This window comes from Bos mutus, chromosome 1 (assembly GCF_027580195.1).
Source record: "Bos mutus isolate GX-2022 chromosome 1, NWIPB_WYAK_1.1, whole genome shotgun sequence".
NCBI classification, from domain to species: domain Eukaryota; kingdom Metazoa; phylum Chordata; class Mammalia; order Artiodactyla; family Bovidae; genus Bos; species Bos mutus.
Window position 1 is genome coordinate 91807289 of NC_091617.1, and position 16701 is coordinate 91823989.

Here is a 16701-nt window from a genome sequence, read left to right on the forward strand (position 1 = left end):
AGTTCCTTCCTATTTCCCTTGCTTCTGAATTGACCATCCTATTTTTCGTGCTCTGTCAATGTTTTCTGAACACACAAAAATACCAAGACTATTTTTTATTCACATCAAGTTTGTTATATTTGCCTCAGAAACATATTTAGAAAAGTTTAACATGTCACTGAGGACTTGTAAAAGGTTTTACTCTCTCCAATTAACAGGTTTCCCCATTCAAAACTGTAAAACATAACATAAATACTTGCCAATAATTAATATTAAACATAAAAACGATTGACTAATGAAAACTATAGTTGAGAAAAAAGCTTTGAGATAATTTAATAACCACAAATGTGTATTAAAACACTATGTCAGTTTGTAATATCATAATATATCTATTAAATGAATATGCTGCTGTTCAAGGGGTAGAAGTACTTCAGGTGGTTAGGATACCAGGATAATTTTGAGCATTTAAAAAAATTTTTTAAAGAATTACAAGAATGTAAATTTTATATCAATTAAAACCATTATGTTTTATAACAAAAATAATAAATATTAATTTAGACCAATGTTCTTTAAGCATAGTAAATGTGAAGTTTAGAGTGCATACACTTTGTAAACAGATAATGCATTTCAGTTAACAGGAGATTTCACGTTGGCATGGGAAAGGGATGGAAAGGAAAACACTGATCTTAACCACACATAATAGTCTTCTGCTCTGCTTCCAGAGGAGAAATGAGAAACTTTCCCTCAAGCTTCTCTGATTTTCTTCTTAACCTATTACACATAAAACTAAACAAAGGAAAAAAAAAAAAACCTGAATATGATCATAAGATATCTGTCTTATATGAGCAATCTCTAATTGTAAAATGTAATGATTCCTTTAAAAACAAAAAATAAAATTAAAACTAAATTAAGTAAAACAGATGAAAGAATAAAGAATAGAATAGAAATCAATAAAGCATAAAATAGAAGAAATCAATGAAATAAAAAATTATTTGAAATAATCAGAAAAAAATAAATGAACTTCTATCCAGACTGATTGAAAAAAAAAGAGACAGAGAGAAGATAAAAATTACCAAAATTTTGGCCAGTAGAATCTAACAATATATAAAGATCAAGTGAGATTTATCCATTTATCCCAAGAATGCAAGTTTGGATTAACATTCAAATAGTAATTATTATCTTACTGTATTAGCAGATTGAAAGAAAAAAAAAAAAAAAGACCATTTCAATGGATGCAGAAAAATAATTTGATTAGGAAGGGAGAATTAAAACTGCCTTAGTAAATTATCTTATAGAATATGATCACCTATATAGATAATCCAATGGATCTACCAAAAAATGCTACTAGAAATAAATGAGTTTACAAGGCAATGAAATCCAACACTGATATACAATCCATGAAAATTAATTGTATTTCTGAATAATAACAATGAACTATCAAAAAATTTAAATTTAGAAAAAATGCATTTAAAAGCAGATAAAAACATGAAATATTTAAGGTAAATCTGAAAAAATCTGTGCAAGATCAGATCAGATCAGTCGCTCACTCGTGTTCAACTCTTTGCGACCTCATGAATCGCAGCACACCAGGCCTCCCTGTCCATCACCAACTCCCAGAGTTCACTCAGACCCACGTCCATTGAGGCAGTGATGCCATCCAGCCATCTTATCCTCTGTCGTCCTCTTCTCCTCCTGCCCCCAATCCCTCGCAGCATCAGAGTCTTTTCCAGTGAGTCAACTCTTCACATGAGGTGGCCGAAGGACTGGAGTTTCAGCTTTAGCATCATTCCGTCCAAAGAAATCCCAGGGCTGATCTCCTTCAGAATGGACTGGTTGGATCTCCTTGCAGTCCAAGGGACTCTCAAGAGTCTTCTCCAACACCACAGTTCAAAAGCACCAATTCTTCGGTGCTCACCCTTCTTCGCAGTTCAACTCTCACATCCATACGTGACCACAGGAAAAACCATAGCCTTGACTAGATGAACCTTTGTTGGCAAAGTAATGTCTCTGCTTTTGAATATGCCATCTAGGTTGGTCATAACTTTCCTTCGAAGGAGTAAGCGTCTTTTAATTTCATGGCTGCAGTCACCATCTACAGTGATTTTGAAGCCCCCCAAAATAAAGTCTGACACTGTTTCCCCATCTATTTCCCATGAAGTGGTGGGACCGGATGCCATGATCTTCGTTTTCTGAATGTTGAGCTTTAAGCCAACTTTTTCACTCTCCACTTTCACTTTTATCAAGAGGCTTTTGAGTTCCTCTTCACTTTCTGCCATAAGGGTGGTGTCATCTGCATATCTGAGGTTATTGAGATTTCTCCTGGCAATCTTGATTCCAGCTTGTGTTTCTTCCAGTCCAGCGTTTCTCATGATGTACTCTACATATAAGTTAAATAAACAGGGTGACAATATACAGCCTTGACGAACTCCCTCCTTTTCCTATTTGGAACCAGTCTGTTGTTCCATGTCCAGTTCTAACTGTTGCTTCCTGACCTGCATACAAATTTCTCAAGAGGCAGATCAGGTGTTCTGGTATTCCCATTTCTTTCAGAATTTTCCACAGTTTCTTGTGATCCACACAGTCAAAGGCTTTGGCATAGTCAATAAAGCAGAAATAGATGTTTTTCTGGAACTCTCTTGCTTTTTCCATGATCCAGTGGATGTTGGCAATTTGATCTCTGGTTCCTCTGTCTTTTCTAAAACCAGCTTGAACATCAGGAAGTTCACGGTTCACATATTGCTGAAGCCTGGCTTGGAGAATTTTGGGCATTACTTTACTAGCATGTGAGATGAGTGCAATTGTGCGGTAGTTTGAGCATTCTTTGGCATAGCCTTTCTTTGGGATTGGAATGAAAACGGACCTTTTCCAGTCCTGTGGCCACTGCTGAGTTTTCCCAATTTGCTGGCATATTGAGTGCAGCACTTTCACAGCATCATCTTTCAGGATTTGAAATAGCTCAACTGGAATTTCATCACCTCCACTAGCTTTGTTTGTAGTGATGCTTTCTAAGACCCACTTGACTTCACATTCCAGGATGTCTGGCTCTAGGTCAGTGACCACACCATCGTGATTATCTGGGTCGTGAAGACCTTTTTTGTACAGTTCTTCTGTGTATTCTTGCCATCTCTTCTTAATATATTCTGCTTATGTTAGGTCCATACCATTTCTGTCCTTTATTGAGCCCTTCCTTGCATGAAATGTTCCTCTGGTATCTCCACACCCCTAAGCCCGAGGCCAAGGGCAGCGGCGGGGAGGAGCAACCCCACAACCGAGGAGAGGGGCGGTGGCTGGGAGGACCAACCCCACATCCAAGGAGCCGTGGCTGCATGGGCGCAGGAGGGCCTAGAGGAACTATCCCACGTTGAAGGTCAGGAAGGGCGGCAGTGAGGATATACCCCTCATCCAAGGTAAGGAGCAATGGCTGTGCTTTGCTGGAGCAGCCGTGAAGAGATACCCCACGCCCAAGGTAAGAGAAACCCAAGTAAGACGGTAGGTGTTGCAACAGGGCATCAGAGGGCAAACACACTGAAACCATACTCACAGAAAACTAGTCAATCTAATCACATTAGGACCAAAGCCTTGTCTAACTCAATGAAACTAAACCATGCCCATGGGGCAACCCAAGATGGGCGGGTCATGGTGGAGAGATTTGACAGAATGTGGTCCACTGGAGAAGGGAATGGCAAACCACTTCAGTATTCTTGCCTTGAGAACCCCATGAACAGTATGAAAAGGCAAAATGATAGGATACTGAAAGGGAAACTCCCCAGGTCAGTAGGGGCCCAATATGCTACTGGAGATCAGTGGAGAAATAACTCCAGAAAGAATGAAGGGATGGAGCCAAAGCAAAAAGAATACCCAGCTGTGGATGTGACTGGTGATAGAAGCAAGGTCCGATGCTGTAAAGAGCAATATTGCATAGGAACCTGGAATGTCAGGTCCATGAATCAAGGCAAATTGGAAGTGGTCAAACAAGAGATGGCAAGAGTGAATGTCGACATTCTAGGAATCAGTGAACTGAAATGGACTGGAATGGGTGAATTTAACTCAGATGACCATTATATCTACTACTGCGGGCAGGAATCCCTCAGAAGAAATGGAGTGGCCATCATGGTCAACAAAAGAGTCCGAAATGCAGTACTTGGATGCAGTCTCAAAAACGACAGAATGATCTCTGTTCGTTTCCAAGGCAAACCATTCAATATCACAGTAATCCAAGTCTATGCCCCAACCAGTAATGCTGAAGAAGCTGAACAGTTCTATGAAGACCTACAAGACCTTTTAGAACTAACACCCAAAAAAAAGATGTCCTTTTCATTATAGGGGACTGGAATGTAAAAGTAGGAAGTCAAGAAACACCTGGAGTAACAGGCAAATTTGGCCTTGGAATACGGAATGAAGCAGGGCAAAGACTAATAGAGTTTGGACAAGAAAATGCACTGGTCATACAAACACCCTCTTCCAACAACACAAGAGAAGACTCTACACATGGACATCACCAGATGGTCAACACCGAAATCTGATTGATTATATTCTTTGCAGCCAAAGATGGAGAAGCTCTATACAGTCAGCAAAAACAAGACCAGGAGCTGACTGTGGCTCAGACCATGAACTCCTTATTGCCAAATGCAGACTTAAATTGAAAAAAGTACGGAAAACCACTAGACCATTCAGGTATGACCTAAATCAAATTCCTTATGATTATACAGTATAAGTGAGAAATAGATTTAAGGGCCTAGATGTGATAGATAGAGTGCCTGATGAACTATGGAATGAGGTTCGTGACATTGTACAGGAGACAGGGATCAAGACCATTCCCATGGAAAAGAAATGCAAAAAAGCGAAATGGCTGTCTGAGGAGGCCTTACAAATAGCTGTGAAAAGAAGAGAAGTGAAAAGCAAAGGAGAAAAGGAAAGATATAAACGTCTGAATGCAGAGTTCCAAAGAATAGCAAGAAGAGATAAGAAAGCCTTCCTCAGCGATCAATGCAAAGAAATAGAGGGAAACAACAGAATGGGAAAGACTAGGGATCTCTTCAAGAAAATCTGTGCAACTCTTGAAGTCAAAACCACAAAACACACTAAGAGAAATTAAATATATATGTAAACAGAGAGACATAACTTGTTCACATGTCAGAAAATGCAATAGTGTTAAGATGTCATTTCTCCCCAAACTGATACAAAGATCAAACACATCCCAAACAAAATCCCAGCGGGGATTTGAAAACTAATTCTAAAAGTCAAGCAGAAATGCAAAGAATCTAGAATAATCAAAACAATTGTGTGTGCCATTTCTAGGGCTAACTCTACTAGGTTAAAAGACTTCTTACACAGTTGCTACTGCTGCTGTTGCTGCTAAGTCGCTTCAGTCGTGTCTGAAGTCTGTGAGACCCCATAGATGGCAGCCCACCAGGCTCCCCAGTCCCCAGGATTCTCCAGGCAAGAACACTGGAGTGGATTGCCATTTCCTTCTCCAATGCATGAAAGTAAAAAGTGAAAGTGAATTCGCGCAGTCGTGTACGACTCTTTGCGAACCATGGACTGCAGCCTACCAGGCTCCTCCGTCCATGGGATTTTCCAGGCAAGAGTACTGGAGTGGGGTGCCATTGCCTTCTCTGTCTTATACAGTTAGCAATGAAAAAACAGGAGTGACGGCTAAGAGGCAAAAAGATTAAGAGAAAAAACAGGCTTTCTAAAAAGAGACATATATGGACAACTGATTTTTTTTACAAAGGAATAAAGACAACTGGGTGGGAAAAGGACAGTCTTTTTAATAACTGATGCTGAAATAACTGAAAATCAATATTTCTTTCAATAAAAAGAAAGCTGATCCATGCCATAATCTGTATGTAAAATTACTCACAGTGGATCACAGATCTAAATTTTTAAAACTTAAAACTTTTAGAGTAAACACAGAAGAAAACCTTTGCGAACTTGGTGTACACAAAGATTTCTTAGTATGATATTGAAAAAGCATAACCCATAAAACGGAGAAGGCAATGGCACCCTACTCCAGTACTCTTGCCTGGAAAATCCCATGGATGGAGGAGCAGGGAAGGCTGGAGTCCATGGGGTCACTGAGGGTCGGACACGACTGAGCGACTTCAGTTTCACTTTTCACTTTCATGCATTGGAGAAGGAAATGGCAAACCACTCCAGTGTTCTTGCCTGGAGAATCCCAGGGATGGGGGAGCCTGGTGGGCTGCCGTCTATGGGGTCACACAGAGTCGGACACGACTGAAGTGACTTAGCAGCAACAGTAGCAGCAACCCATAAAAAAAGAACAAAGTGGCAAATTCAATTTCATCAAATTAAAAACTTCAACTAGTCAAAAGGCACTGTTAAAGAGAATGAAAAGACATACCACAGATTAGGAAAATGATTTGTAAATCACATATTTGATAAACAATTTGTATCTAGAATGTATAAAGAGCCCTTGCATCTAAACAATATAAAAAGCTCTCAAGACTCAACAAAAACTAAAAGATCTGTACAAACACATCATCAGAGAATATATATGGTTCAGTTCAGTCAGTGCTCAACATCATTAGTCATTAGAGAAACGCACATTAAAACTACAAAGATATACCACCATACAGCTATTAGAATGGCTGAAATTAAAAACCCTGACCACAGAAAATTTTCACAAGAATGTTGTAGACCAAGAAATCTCATGCACTGCTGATGGAATGTAAATGAAACTACTACTTTGGAAAACAGTTTGATAGTTTTTTAAGAAGTGAAACATGTATCTACCACGCAACCCAGCCATTCCACTTCTAGACATTTCCCCAAGAGAAATAAAAACATAGGTCCATATACAGTCTTGTACATGATGTTCATAACCACTTTATTTGTAAAAGCCAAAAACCAGAAAATCCCATCTGTTCAATAAGGAACAAGGTAAACAAATTGTAGCATATCCATACAATGAAATGTTAGTTAACAACAAAGGAAATAAACTATTAATACAACAACATGAACACATTTAGTCTAGCTCTTACTGCCAATAACCTCATGCTTAACTTCTTGTAGTATTCTAGCCCTGAGGAGTTCCCCAGGAATTACAGAAGTTATGATGGCAAAAAGGAATAGTTATGGAAGTATTCTAATATAATTTGGGTTCAGGGTTATTTAATTATTCTACTATTGCAGCATCCATCAGAATAATAGAACTCTAAGTGCTCTCATCAAGGCCAAGGATAGCAATAAGCTGAGATAGAAATTAGACTTTAACAGTTATAACTGAGGATACTTAAAAGATTAATAATTCTAACACAGTATTGAACAGATCTCAGCATAAATACATAAATGGGTGAATATCCTTTTCTTTACCCAATTCTACATTAGGAGAAAATCCTCTGTGTTCGATCTAGGCAAAGGGAACACGAACCCCTAGATCAAGTTTATGATCTTGCAAATAGCCAAGAAATGAGTCAAATGCATTATCAACATCTAATGTCAACAACACAGCCAAAGTGCTAATGGAAATTGTATTCTCTCATTGGCATATTCAGTGCTTCAGAGGGCCCAATGCTTTCATAAACCATCAAATGAGAAGATTTCTGGGTAGTAGATAAAGTATGTGCATGAACTGAACTGGGCAATATTGATGGATGCCTAATGAGGTTATGGAACAAATCAACATAGCTGGCCTGCTGCCTGTTCATTAGCCATCCTAGAAGAGCCTGAGGGGCCCCACTAGAACCAAAAGAAAGCATCACTGGAGTTCAAGATCATGAGTATCATACAATCTGAAAAATTTTACAGCCAGAAAGGCTTTAAGGAACCATGTAGTTCAGTGTCCACAAGTCTGTACATCATTGTTGTTCTTCAGTGATTCCATGAACTTCTTGAAATTGTATGCAAAATTGCATGTATACATGCCCAAGAGCCACTGATCTAGTTCAATCATTTCCTTTACTGGATGAGGAAACAGTTCCATTGAAACTGGATCACAACTCACTAGTACCAAATTGGAGATAGCATCTCGAGTTCCCGCTGTTTGTTTTTGCTATCACAAGCTGTCTCCTATTAAAGTATTTAAAGTCTTAACTGTAGTAGAAAAAGACAGACAGCTAGAATCCCTAATCTCTGCTTCCCTAAAAGATTTAGTGTCTTCTGTGTAATCACTCAATAAGCTCTCCATGAGTTCATTTATACTGCCCTTCCTTGTCAACATGCCAAATATAACCTGTGTGATGTCTGTGTTCTGGAAACCTTTTCAATTGAAACAATATCTGACATAAGCAGCTCATGCCCTAGTGATATCTCAGAAGCCAAAAGTAAATCTGCCAGATTACATAAAGGAGAAAATAGACAATGTAATTTTGGCTGAGAGGAACAAATCCAATCCTGCTTCACATGAAAACAGGCAGTACAGGTGAGTCAAAATCTCAGAAGGCTGCAGACACTTAGAGGAGAGATGTTAGGGTACAACATCTAACCTCCTTTGGCCTTCCTCCTTTGGCAAGTAAGGGCTCAGAGTGAGATAACTTGGTTTATCAAAGTATGGCTTTACTAGTACCTACATTGGTGAAAACAGGGTACATTAGTAGGCCGGAAGCTCCAAGCTCAACCTCCTGGAGAACATCAAGGGAATATATTTTTTTCCTACTTCTCTGAATTTCTCTTCTTTTGTTCTTATTATAAATGGAACATATTGTCAACGGAAATTGAGAAGTGAATCAGGTCTCTGCTAAAACACCAATGAAAATACAAGAATTCCAGACTGTATCATTTATCTTTTCAGTTAATAAGATATTAATCAAATACTATGAACTCTAGGAAAAGGATTTGATTAAAAGTTCCATGTTTCTTTCCTTAGATAGAAAGTTCTATGCAAATAATTAAAATTTTTTTAAACTAAAAAGGTTTTGAGACTGTAAGTATGTAAGGACAAGGCTACATATTCATTGATACTGCCTTATATGTAAAGAACAAATGTTTGTTAAAAAAATGAATTGGTGTATAAATCATCTAACAAATGATCACCCTGTGTTAGTTGCTCAGTCCTGTCTGACTCTGCAATCCCACAGACTTATAGCCTGCCAGGCTTCTATGTTCATGGAACACTCCAAGCTAGAATACTGGAGTGGGGTGACATTCCCTTCTCCAGCGGATCTTCCCCAACCAGGGAATGAACCTGAGTTTCCTGCTTTGCAGGCAGATTCTTTACTGTCTGAGCCACCAGGGAAGCCCGAAATGATCATCCTGATCATTTCCAAAGGAGAAAGAATCCTTGTTCAAGAACTGCTCCCCTTATGAATACACTAAGGCTATTTTTTTTAACTGGCTTTCCTTGAGCAATGCTCTATAAATTTCAATCAACATTTTAGTTTTTCCAAAATGGCTCTCATTTACAAATAGATGCCAGGACTTTTATATGTTCAGCAAATTAAGATTTTCTCCCAGCATTGCTGTTATAAAAGAAATGATACCTCTCTAGCAAAATATTTTAGCTAATGAACAAGAATCTCTCATTAAATTAATAACACTATTAGATTCACTTTCAGATGGCTTAACAGTGGTCTTTGGGGTTTGCTGACTAGGGCAAGTAGCCACTAAACATGAATTTGTACAAAGTAAATCTCTATCTCAAATCTAAACAAACTTTTTTCTTAATAAACCTGCTTCATTCTATATATTATGATGATTAGGAGCATTATTAATTTTTTATCTAGTGTAATAATTTAAAATTTTACTAATTTAAAAAAAATTGGAAGACTTTGACTATAAGGATCCATGTACTCAGTCATGTCCGACTCTTTGTGACCCTATGGATTTTAGCCCACCAGGCTCCTCTGTCCACTGACTTCTCCAGGCAAGAATACTGGACTAGATTGCCATTTCCTTCTCCAGGGATCTTCCCAATCCAGGGATCAAACCAGCATCTTCTGAATTGACAGTCAGATTCTTTACCAATGAGCCACCAAGGAAGACTTTGATCTATTGAGTGATTACTAAAAAGACCTACTTCAAGCTTGTCTGTATTTAACCTAAAGCACCTAATGGGAAAGGACCTTTTCCCAAAAGCACTTGTTGAAAATAATTACAAGGGAGTTGTCTTAAGCAGTGAATAAGAGTGGCAAACAAACAAATTTTATTTGTTTACGTGTTCACCTCTACTACTGGAATCTTTTCAAGGGCAAAGATTATACCAAACAGATGTTTGTTTCCACAGATCCTATTAAAATGCTTAAGACATAGTGAGTATACATGCCAGCTGAGGTAATTCATAAGTGAATGAATGAAAAGACATGGAAGAACTAAGATCCCTCTTCTGTTGGATGTGTAACTGGTTCAATCATATGAATCTTTTTTCCTTTTTTACATATTAGAACTTTCAGAATATACTTGTTCCCACATCCTTAGATACAATTAAATAAAACATTGATTTCTAGGGCTGTCATTAAAAAAGAAGCACGTTGGATGACTTCAACAATAGAAGTTTATTTCCTCACAGTTTTGGATGCTGCAAGTCTGAGATCAACAAGGACTCAGCAGGGCTGGTTCCTCCTGAGGGTGGTGTAGTAGAATCTGTTAGAGGTAACTTTCCATGGCTTTTGAAGACAGTATTCACTCTGTGCCTTTACAGGGTCTTCACTCTGTCCATGTCTATGACCAAAACTCCTCTTTTGATAACAGTATCAGTGATAGTAGATTAGGGCCAACCCTAATGACCCCATTTTAATCTAACCACTTCTGTAAAGAGCCTATTTCCAAATGAGATCACATTCCGAGATACTGGCAGGTATGACTTCAACATGATTTTTTAGGGAAACACAATTCAACCTATAACACCTATCCTCACTCACAGAAAAAGGGTGTGTTATGGTTATGTTTTTCAGTATATTCAAACTATTTCTAAACAATAAATCAGATTTTTCAGGACATTTTCTATTCCCTTTAAAACATTTTATGAAGAAAAAAATCCCTAAGGTCTGTAGCAGTGGTTTTGAAATCCAGTTGTTACATCAAAGTCAGCACTAGAGCTGAAGCAAGAACAACTGAAGTAATTTTGTTCCTGGCTCAGACATTAAACATTGAATCTGGGCAAAGGCCTTAACTAATCTGAGCTTCTGTTCTTCACCTGCAAAAGGAAGTGTTTAGGCTGAATCCCTCTGCAATTCCACAAGCCCAAAGACTCTGATTCTACCTTGTCTTATTTTGCCACAGCAATTGGCACTGTTGGAGGTGACCTGGAAATAACACAGGAGTCCTTATTTAATGAAGAGATTAATATAAATTCAGTCGAGTTTTGAAATGTTTGCACAGCTGAAGACCATGAACCTCCCAGACTTCTTAGACAAATTCCATCCATTCTCTGAGGACAAACTGCCTTTGGAATTGTAAATGCACACAGATGTTGCTTTCAGCACAAAAAAATACCTATGGTAGGTATGGCTCATGGCAGTGCCTTAAGCCACTCCAAAGTAATTTGCATCAAGATTGAGTATTCCAGCTATCTTCATTTTCTCAAAAATTAGTCCTAGAAAAATAAAACCTATCACAACAGGTTATAGGATTTAAGTTACATATTAATTTATAAAAATTATCTTGGATTCTATGATATAATTCAAAGCAACTTACAAAATGGTGACCAGGTATTCTAAAATCGTAAATTTTTAAAGTATCTATTTTTAAAAAACACCAAAAGACAACAGAATCAAGACAATGAAATGATCTTTATTGACACAGGAAAAACAAGTATGCATTTGAAAAAGAATCCATTTCTTTTGATAGAAGTACTTTTATAAATTTCATACAGAGTATAGTGATCAAAAGTTTTGGGGAAAATGTGTTGAAAGAGAATGACTCATATGAACATTGCCTTTGAGAAATAATCATGGGATATTACAACACAAGACTATAGGATATGTTAGGACAATTTGAGACAATATCAACCCTGGGGGAAAAATGCACCAATACTTCAGAAGATTTTTTAGAACACAAGGAATTCCTTAAAAGTGACATCTACTTAAATTATCTGCTGGAACTAATTCTTAAGGATATCAGATATACATTAAAGTGTCATTAATTTACTTAAGCATATAATAGACATTGGAGAGAAACAAGTAAGCTGACTTCAAAAAGCAACTGTCTCAATACCCAACACATGACAATAATAATAATGACAAATTGTTTAAAAAGTACTACCAAAATGAAACTTTTAAGAAAAGTATAGTGTGTTTGGGCTTTTTGTTAATAACTATGTTAATAAACATCTTGAGTCTAAGAAGGTGCTTTGACTACCTGAAGCTTCTAAGATTTATAAATTTTACTGCAGTTCTGGATAACAAAAAGGTATTATACAGTGTGGGGCAGATGGCTATAAAATCATGGCCCATACTGACAATATTTACTAATTAATATAGTGGTGAAAAGTGATACAGGGCTGAAAAAGAACACCAGCAATATTAATATAAGTTATGGTGATCTGAGGTTCATGATGTACTTTCTGAGAGATACTGATCACCCAAAATTGATAAAGTAATTCTTCCACTGAAGCAACATCCCATTCTACAAGTAATTTCTTACAAGATACTGAGTGTCTCAATGTTCTTATATGGTTGATTCACTTCTTATGGCTGTGTGTGCACAGAAAATGGTTTATTCATTCTTGCTGGCAATAGCTCTGGAATATATAGGTACTACTTTATATACCTGTAACATACTTTACAAGTAAATATCTCTCCTTTTCCTCCCAGGATGAAAGCCTCATTGCAAATTTTAATTAAGATCAGAAGTGATACTATATATTTTATGGGTGAGTCTAAAGTATGAAGAGATTAAATGGCCAGCTTATTTTGCTAATCATGAAATAGAAATCCACCAACTCCCACTTCAATTAATAATACACCCAAAAAAGACTCTCAAAGCTGTGTTTTCTGAATAAAAGGCTCTTACCACCTGTGGGATAGGAGCTGAACTTCCCCCTACTTATTTAGTTCACGCCACTATTTTTACTTCATCTAAGCTTTCCCTCCTTTTACTCTCCACATGTTTTGGAAATCATAAGGCTGCCCCTTTTCTCTAAACTTGAAACTAGGAGTTCCTGATCTTTTTAAAAAAGATCATTGTTGAGATATAATTCACATACAATAAAATTCACCCATTTGAAATGTCTGATTCAATGGTTACTATATCCACAATGTTGTATGTTAATCACCACAAACAAATTTAAAACTGTTTTATCCTTCTAAAAAGAAATCCCATACTTCAGTCACTCCCATTTCCCTCTCTCCCACTGCTAGGAAATCAATAATCTACTTTGTCGGTATCAATTTACCAATTCTGGACCTTTCATATAAAAGGAATCACACAGTATGTGGTCTTTGTGACTGGCTTCTTTGACTTACCATATGTTTTCGAAGTTCAATCACATAGTAGAATGTATCAATACTTCATTCCTTTATTTCCAAATAATATTCTACTGTATAAATATACCATATTTTATTTATCCATGCATCAGCTGATGAATAATTGGCTTATTTGCACATTGAGGCTATTATGAAAAATCCTGCTATGAACATTCATGTACATGTCTTCATGTGGTCAGACATGATCCTGTTTATCCTGGATATATAACTAGCAGTGGAATTCCTGAGTCATATAGAAAATCTATGTTTAACAATTTAAGGAAGAGCCAAACTATTTTCAAAAACTGTTGTGCTAGTTCATATTCCCTTCATCAACATATGATGGTTCCAATTTTTCTACGTCCTCACCAACACATTGGAGAAGGCAATGGCAACCCACTCCAGTACTCTTGCCTGGCAAATCCCATGGACAGAGGAGCCTGGTAGGCTGCAGTCCATGGGGTCACTAGGAGTCGGACACGACTGAACGACTTCACCTTCACTTTTCACTTTCATGCATTGGAGAAGGAAATGGCAACCCACTCCAGTATTCTTGCCTGGAGGATCCCAAGGATGGCGAAGCCTGGTGGGCTGCCGTCTATGGGGTCGCATAGAGTCGGACACGACTGAAGCGACTTAGCATACCAACACATACCATTATCTGAGCCATAGCAGTGGATATAAAGTGCTGTATTATTGTGGCTATCTATGACTTGCATCTTTCTAATGTGTAATAATAAACCTCCTTTCATGTGCTTATTGTCCATTTGCCTATCTTCTTTGGAGAAATGTCTGTTCAGATTCTTTTCCCATTTTTAATTGGCAGATACAATGTAGCAATGAAATGCCGAGACTCTATCTACATCAATATCACTAACAAAGTTGATATTGGACTAGGAGGGGAAAGACTGAAACCTCAAAGGTAGGCAATAATACCAAGTATATCTGACATCATGTCACGACCAAAGTCAAGTAAGTGGCTGTGATTTTATATGATTCATATAGCTTGAAGATAATAAGCAGCCTCAAAGGGTGAAGTGGGGTGCCTATAGCTGTGAATGGCAGGAACTAAGCTGGATATGAGAATCAATTCCTTACTGGCTGATTCAGAATAGGGTTTTGAATCAAGAAATGAAGGAGGAAAATAAGTCAGGTGGACAAAGCAAATATGACAAAAGGGGAGTGCCATGAGATTGTAAAGAAATGTACTAAGAATTTATCCCAGATACTGTAGATGTGAAGTGGAGAATAGTCTCTACGCTTAGGTTAGAAAGAGGCTTTTTACATACTTCATCCTTATAAAGGGCTGGTTTATGAATTTGTAAAGATTTACCAACATATTGATACCTACAACTAAGAAGCATTACTGAGTCCTTGCTGTACCCCCAAATACTCTCCCAATTGCTTTACATATATTATTTCACCTAATTCTCGTGAGTACCATAGGAGGTTAATTCAATTATATTAATAAAGGAGGCGACAAAACTAAGATTTTTAAAAGGTTAAGTATCTTATGTAAGTCGCACAGCTATAAAACAGCTGAGTTTAGATTTAAAACCAGATCTAGCTAACTCCAAATTATGTGGTCTTTGATTATAATAGTGAAGATGAAGAAAAACTGCATTTGGATCAAGCTTAGTCTTTTACTTAAAATAATAAAAAGTGGTATATGCCTTGGATGCTAGAGGTTAATAGGGTTTGTAATCTTCATTGGTTATTAGTATTACCATCAAACTAATCAGCTATATATGAAACTTTTGAGCTATCTGTGACTTCTTCTCCCAACCTATCACTTCCATCTGACACCCATTTTCCATTCCACTGTCATAGATGTACTATTTCAGGTCATCATACTTGATAACTGTAGTATCTTTCTACCTGTTAACTGTCCTTATATAAATCCAGGTGATACACTACTATAAAACTAATTCTTAAACATAGTTCAGATCACAGCATATCTACTATTGAATATCAAAAATATTCAATACTCTCCTCTCATATCCATCAAATCAAATAGAGCTAACTGACCTTCACATTCCTGGCCTCCATAATATACCCATGACTTCCCATTCCAGCCTAGACATCTTAGCTGCCTACAGCTAAACTGTACCACTTACTTATTGTTGAAAACTACTCTATGTTTCCAAACTTAATTCACTTATTTATTCTTTTCTCTGGCATGGAATGCCTCCCCTATGTCTGCCCATTGAAATTCAATCCCTCTCAAATGCCATGTCTTCCAGGAAAACTATCCCAATTCCCTCAAGATAATTCCTTCCTCTTTTAATTACATTTTTTCTTGTGTAGCTCATGTAACTGTAGATTACTATATCTTCACGGGTCACTTAATCTCCCTTTCTAGACATCAAGTTCTCTGAAAGCAAAGCCTGTGCATTACTCTTGTTTGAATTCCAAAACACTCAGCAGATGTTTTGAAATTATGGCCATTAAAAACCGTCATTGGATTAAATTATTAAAGTTGAAAAAATATAGTGATGCATTAGTCAGAACTATTTTGGTTGCAAATCCATCTAATTTAGACCCAAAGAGAATTGTCTGGGGCTCATATGAACAAATTAAGGAAAAGGAAAACTACCTTGCCACAGACATGGCCACTAGTGGTGTACCGGTTTCTATCCTCTAAGCTTCAGCACCAGAGAGAAAGGAATCTTCTGCAACACTCACCTCGACACCTGCACCTGTTTAAAAAATACCAGAAAAAAAGTTTCTGACTGCCCAGCTTAATTCACTGATTCGCTGAACTTTTGACAGTAGTTAAAGTTGAGCATAAGAAGGTAGCAGCGCCAGTTAAAGACCTCATGGATAAAATAAGGAATCATGTGTGTGTGTGTGTGTGTGTGTGTTACAGTACTTTCTCAGAAAATGAGAGAAGGGATATGATATAAACAAATATTTAACATCCATTATAAGTAGTGAAAGGTTTCAGTGATAACTGATTACTGTTGCATAGTTGATTAAAAACAAAAAAAAAGGAGGAGAGGAAAATTTTAGTCTATTAGTATATAAACAGAATTTAGAACAAATGGTATCAATTGTTTCCCATTCCTATTACTGTTCTTTCTTCAACATTCCTAAGTTGGCAGGTTCAGATTTTGCATAGTTTATGTAGAAGTAAGGCTATGTAAAACTGTTGATAAATTTCCCAGATTGATATAAAAAAGAAAAAGACTGCTTAACTGTTTGGGAATCCAGTATTCCATGATGGTTAAAACAGTGTTACTGAATATACATTTTAGCCTTTCTCATGTAAATTAACTTTTTTACTTTCGGGCATCATATTTCTCTCTTCTACTTTTATTGTTGGAAATATACATATTTATACATTTTTTCATTTATCTCA

General features: G+C 37.1%; 1 protein-coding gene across 5 annotated transcripts in view; it reads right to left on the reverse strand.

Moving 5' to 3' along the window:
* The window catches only part of NAALADL2 (N-acetylated alpha-linked acidic dipeptidase like 2), a 1605389-nt gene that overhangs the window by 1546992 nt on the left and 41696 nt on the right, over positions 1-16701 (reverse strand). For 2 of the 5 annotated variants that reach the window (XM_070373011.1, XM_070373033.1), the window contains exon 1: positions 15937-16022. The exons of the other annotated variants lie outside the window; for them this stretch is intronic. The gene's annotated coding sequence lies outside the window, so the exon portion shown is untranslated. Of the gene's footprint in view, positions 1-15936; positions 16023-16701 lie in introns of those variants that run through there. 5 annotated transcript variants of the gene reach the window in all.